This window comes from Saimiri boliviensis, chromosome 14 (genome assembly GCF_048565385.1).
Source record: "Saimiri boliviensis isolate mSaiBol1 chromosome 14, mSaiBol1.pri, whole genome shotgun sequence".
NCBI lineage: Eukaryota > Metazoa > Chordata > Mammalia > Primates > Cebidae > Saimiri > Saimiri boliviensis.
In genome coordinates, this window is record NC_133462.1 from 83277636 (window position 1) to 83283837 (window position 6202).

Below are 6202 nucleotides of genomic sequence, written 5' to 3' on the forward strand. Positions count from 1 at the left end.
CCACTTTACACAAAATATACACTCTTATCAGTACCACATCATATCAACTTAGAAGTTTAAACGAAATGTTGGTTGGCTCCTTGTTTGTTACTCTCTTCCCTCATTTTCTTACATGTCTCCATTATTAAGGACAATTATAGGCATACCCATATTTAGACTGCATTCTAGCCCGGGCAACAAAGCAATACCCCCATTCTCTCTCCCTCTTCCTCTTTCTCTTTCTTCCTCTTCAAAAAAAAAAGAAAAAAAAAATATTGCACACTGAAAGTCATGGGATGAGGTTAAAGCTATGATTCAATTAATATTCATAATTATAATTGCATATATATTATAGGAAAGGTTTAAAATTAATGAACTAAGCAGTCATCTCAAGAAATTAGGAAAAGTACCGAAAATTAAACCCAAAGAAAGAGAAAAAAAGAATTCAATGCACTAAAAAACAAATATAAAATATGAAATATAGATGGCCCTCAACTTAGAATGGTTCAACTTATGATTTTATGACTCCATTAGTATGAAAGCAATATGCATGCAGTATGCTCCTCAACTTACATTGGAATTAAGTCCAGATAAACCCATTGCTAAGTTTAAAATATCTTAAGTTAAAAATACACTTTTATTGGGACACAACTTCATTGTAAATGAAGGAGCAGCTGTATCAACAAAATCAAAATCTGCATTTTTTTAGAAAGAGAAATAAAATTGATTAAAAACCCTAGCAAAGGCTGGGCGCTGTGGCTCATGCCTGTAATCCCTGCACTTTGGGAGGCCGAGGCGGGTGAATCACCTGAGATCAAGAGTTTGAGAACCGCCTGACCAACATGGAGAAACCCCGTCTCTACTACAAATACAAAATTAGCTGGGCGTGGTGGCACATGCCTGTAATCCCAGCTACTCAGGAGGCTGAGGCAGGAGAATTGCTTGAACCCAGGAGGTGGAAGTTGTGGTGAGCCAAGATCGGGCCCTTGCACTCCAGTCTGGGCAACAAGAGCAAAACTGTCTCACAAAAAAAAAAAAAAAAAAAAAAAAAAAAAAAAAAAAAAAAAACCCTAGCAAAGCCTGTAATGTGGCTCATGCCTGTAATCCCAGCACTTTGGGAGGCCAAGGTGGGAGGATTGCTTGAGGCCATGAGCTCAAGACCAGCCTGGGTCTTGAGAAACACACGGAGACCTGTTTCCACAAACTAACAAAAACTAGCAAGATTTATCAAGGAGAAAAAAAGGAAGAAAAAGAAGATTAAAATAATCAGTGTCTGGCATGATAAAGGGACATCACAACAGACCCACCTTTACGAAAGATCATAAGAAGGTATGATGAATAGTTTTATGCCAAAACATTTTGCAAATTTAGATAAATTGTTGAATCCCTTAAAAAGAAAATGTATCAAAAACTAGTACGAGAAAGTACGTAAATCTTAACTAACCCAATAACTATTCAATAAACTGAATTGATAATTTAAACCCTTCCACAAAGAAAACTCCAGGCTTGGAGTAATAGCCTCAGAAACACACATATGCTTTCACCAGCACACAAGCACAAGGACGATCATAGCAGCATCATTTATAACAGCCCTAGACTGGAAACAACCTAAATGTCCATCAAGAGTAGAACAGATAAACAAATTGTGCCACATTTTTTAATATAATACTATCTGTTGATTAAAAACCGCAAACTACACCTATACCATTGATAAAAAACAAACTACACCTGACAATCTGGATGATTTTTACATGTATAATGTTGAGTAAAAAGGGTGGCACATGGAAGAATACACACTGTTTAGTTACATTTATAAAAAGTTGAAAAACAGGACTTAGCATTGAAATGCTAAAGTTTAGTTAAGCAAAAAACTAAACTTTGGCATTTAAAGAGACCTTTTTCCCTTTTTTAAAGATTTTATTTTATTTTTATTTTTATTATTTTTTAGACAGAGTCTCACTCTGTCACCCAGGCTGGAGTGCAGTGACACGATTTCAGCTCACTGCAACCTCCGACTCCAGGGTTCAGGCAATTCTCCTGCCTCAGCCTCCTGAATAGGTGGGACTGCAGGCACATGCCCCCATGCTCAGCTAATTTTTGTATTTTTAGTAGAGGCAGGGTTTCACCATATTGGCCAGGCTGGTCTTGAACTTCAGGCCTTATGATCCACTCGCCTCGGTCTCCCAAAGTGCTGGGATTACAGGCATGAGCCACTGCACCTGGCCTAAGATTTTATTTTTTTAGAGCAGTTTTAGGTTCACATCAAAATGGAACAGAAGGTACAGAGATATCTCATATGCCTCCCGCCCCCACATAAGCACAGCCTTTCCCACTATCAACATCCCCCATCTAACTGGTTTGTTTGTTGCAATCCATAAGCCTACAATGACACGGTCAGTACCCCCAGGATCCATAGGTCACATTAGGGTTCTCTGTTGGTCTTGTACATTCTGTAAGTTTTGACAAATGTATGACAGGTGTCCATCATGATAGTGTCATGCAGAGTAGTTCACTGCCCTAAAAACCTTCTGTGCTGTCCCGATTGATCCCTCCTTCCCCCGAACCTCTAGCAATTACTGATCCTTTTACTGCCTCTGCAGTTTTGCCTTTTCCAGAATGTCATATAGTTGGAATCATATAGCATATAGTCTTTTCAGACTGTCTTCTTTCACTTAGTAATATGCATTTAAGGTTCTTCCATGTCATGTCATGACTTGATAGCTCATTTCTTTTGAGGACTGAATAATGCTGCATTGCCCGATGTATCACAGTTTGTTATCTACTCACCCACTAAAGGACATCTCGGTTGCTTCCAAGTTTTTGCAGTTATAAAAAAGCTGCTGTGAACATCTGTTTATATATATATTTTTTGGTGGTAAAGATAAGCAAAGGTGCTTTCCATAAAAAGTCAGGATAACGGTCGCCTCTGATAGGGAGGGAGGATAGAAGTGGGCAGGGGGAATAAGGAGTAAATCCAGGGTGAGGGCAGAGTTCTATTTCTCAACCAGGCTGATAATGACAGTGGTGTTGACTTTCACTGAACTGTATATCTCTGTTTTTGTTTTTTGGGGTTTTTGTTTTTTTGTTTTTGTTTTGTTTTGTTTTTGAGACAGTTTCACTCTTGTCGCCCAGGCTGGAGTGCAATGGCATGATCTCGGCTCACTGCAACCTCCGTCTCCCGGGTTCAATCAATTCTCCTGCCTCGGCCTCCCTTTTCTGTAGGTGTATTCTATTTTACAATTTTTAAAACTGATGAAAAAAAGAAAAAGGGAGTCAGAAAGGAGAGAAAGAGGAAGTAATGGAGAGAGAGCAGAGACCTTAGAAGCTGAAAGGCAAAAAGCTGAGGCGTTGAAGCACATATTGTGTGGCCTCGGTCTTTTCAATAATGTATGAGGCACGGTCTCCCAGAGAGATCAAGGGTCTGAAAGGTCTGGACAAGACTTGCGACAACCACATTAGAAATGTGGTGGGCCAGGAATCCGCTATAGATCAGGAAAGGATTGCTGAATAAAGTCTACTGAGCATGGGCTGCAAACTCAGATGTCCGGCGGAACAGGCAGGCATCTCATGAATCAGGTCGTCTGGGGAGTGGGAGGAAGCAAGCCCATTGATCAGTGACATTTAATTTTTAGTTTCAGGTCCAGGAAGACACTCTCTGTTGTTGCAGAGATGATGTGTGCCCCATGTCAGAGAAGCTGCTGCCTCCCAGCTCCAGGCAGTGGTCATTCCAGAGTGGGTGACGACCAGGTACCACCAGCTCTCAGTTCTGTCTGCTAGTGGAGCTAAAACTCTGGATTTTCTGGTGATCTGTTTCTTGAATGCTCATAACTAAATCCAATTGTTTTAAATATCATTCGGGCCACACAAACCCCATTTGATGTTCCTGATGAGATCTGTGAGGTCCAAGACCCCTGAGTGAACCAGTCAGATCACCGTGGAAGAAGTCACCTCGGGGCCTGGCTGTCTCCAGCCGCTCTGAGTAGCTGTGCAGCCAGCCGGTCTCAGATTTGGGCTGTGATGAGTCTGGATGGCAGAAGAATAAGAGGGATGGGAAATTGAGGGAGGGCCTCACTCCAGGAGCCAGAAATCCAGAAGACCCAGAGCTACAGTGAGATCAGAGATGCGCAGTCCCCATGAGGACAAAGAGCCCAGCAAGTAAAATGGGAGAGGTAAAAGGATGAAAGAGTCAGAAGGAGTTTCAGAATCTAAGCGCTCCAAAAATAAACCTTTCCCTTTCTATCACTTTTCTCTTTTTACTTTAGTTGCTCTCAACTTGCTGTTTCCTTTTTTAAAAAATTCTAACAATTCTGCAGAAAACCAGAAGTGTGAACCAAACACAGTAACTCTAGGTGTTATGGCGCTGTCCTGCTCACTTTCTTTTGGCCTACTGGCTTCAACGGTAGGCACACACACGTCCCTTTTCTAATGATCCGGTGGTGGATTCAGGCTCAGTAAGCCAAGGCCACAAGCAACAGGGCTTGGCTTCCATCTGCCTCAGCCCCCTGCGGCTGCCTTCCAGTAAATGCTGGAACAGCAGAAGCAGCTAGCAGTGTGCTCAAGAAGTGGTCAGCAGTGGGGAGCAGCTGGAGAGGGGAGGCTAGTGAGCAATATCAGTTTGGGAAATCAGGTTTGGGCTGAACAAAGTTCACTGTTGTTTTCCAAGAAAGCAGAGCCTGGTTGAGCCACCCGAGGGAATAAGGAGAGAGGCAACTTGAACTGAGTATTGGCTCCAAACTTCTACAGCCTGATACGCTTGGCCACCCAATGGTGATCAGAGCCATTGGCGTTCCCCTGGGGGGTGGGGGCAGAGGGCAGGCTCGGAGTAAAAGGGGAAGACAGACAGGTAATCTAAATACCAGCAAACCACAGAGATTGAGACCAAGAAGAAAAGGAAAAAAACGGAAGGGATTTTTGTCCTTGAGCTGTGCTTTGCAAAGTCTTTTCAATTAGTTCCCCATTAATTATTCCATCTTGAACATTTAGAGCCGTTCAACCCAGGCAGCATGTTCGTTTTGAAGTGGTAAGTTCTCCATTCCTAGCAGAGTCTGAGCAGAAGCTCAGCTGTTATGTACCAGAAATTCTATTAAAAGGATGAAAGGTTGAACTAGATGACTTCTAATTCTGAAGACTGTAATTCAGCCAAACTGGCTCATCTCTGGCAAATGAAACCCTTTCTAAGTATGCATGTGTCACTAAAAGTCACTCAGGCAAACCAGACTGTTTGTAAATAGGTCTGATTATCTGCAAATTAGCTGACTGAAGGTTCCTGGGTATGAAGCAGGGCTTATTTTTAAGAAATTAATTTAGATAATAGTTGTACTGAAAAGCAACAAGTTCAGAAACAATTAGAAAGAATGCAGCTTTCCTTTTATTTTTTTCAACTCTATATTTTCTTTTCAAATTGTTTCTAATGGACTATCTGTTAAGAAAGGCTCTTTTGACCAGGTGTGGTGGTTCATGCCTGTAATCCCCAGCACTTTGGGAGGCCAAGGCGGTTGGATCACCTGAGGTCAGGCGTTTAAGACCAGCCTGGGTAACACGGTGAAACCATGTCTCTACTAAAAACACAAAAATTAGCCAGCCAGGTGTGGTGGTGCTTGCCTATAATCCCAGCTACTTGGGAGGTACGAGAATTGCTTGAACCTGGGAGACAGAGGTTGCAGTGAAATGAGATAGCACCATTTTACCCCAGCCTGAGAGACAGAGCAAGACTCCATCTCAAAAAAAAGAAAAAGAAAAAAAAAAGGGGGCTCTTCAGTAAATTACTTAAATATTCTTGGAAGTCATTACTACTTTCTAAGTCAATAGAAGTATTTTTTATCTAATAGCATGTTAATTCCTACGCTTTACACATGTTCGTACCCATACAACACTCAACCCTGCACCTGTCATATAATGGGTACTCAATAGATGTTCACTGAATTAATTGGTTGCAAAAACCAAGTATATAAGTTGAATGTTTCTGCATATTGGTGATAATAATAGCATTCGGAACACCTGTTCTATGCCAGCGACTGGGTCAAATAAACACTCATCCTCATAGTAATCGCTACGAAGTGATTGCTACATTAGCCCCATTTTACAGATGCCACTGAGGCCGGTGAGTGGCTGAGCTAGGATTCAAGGCCAGGCCTGTCCAACTCCTAAGCCAAAGCTCTCAGCGAGGGTGTTAAGCTGAATCTGAATCCTCTGCTCATTTTATCTGTTTTGAAGCACTGCATGT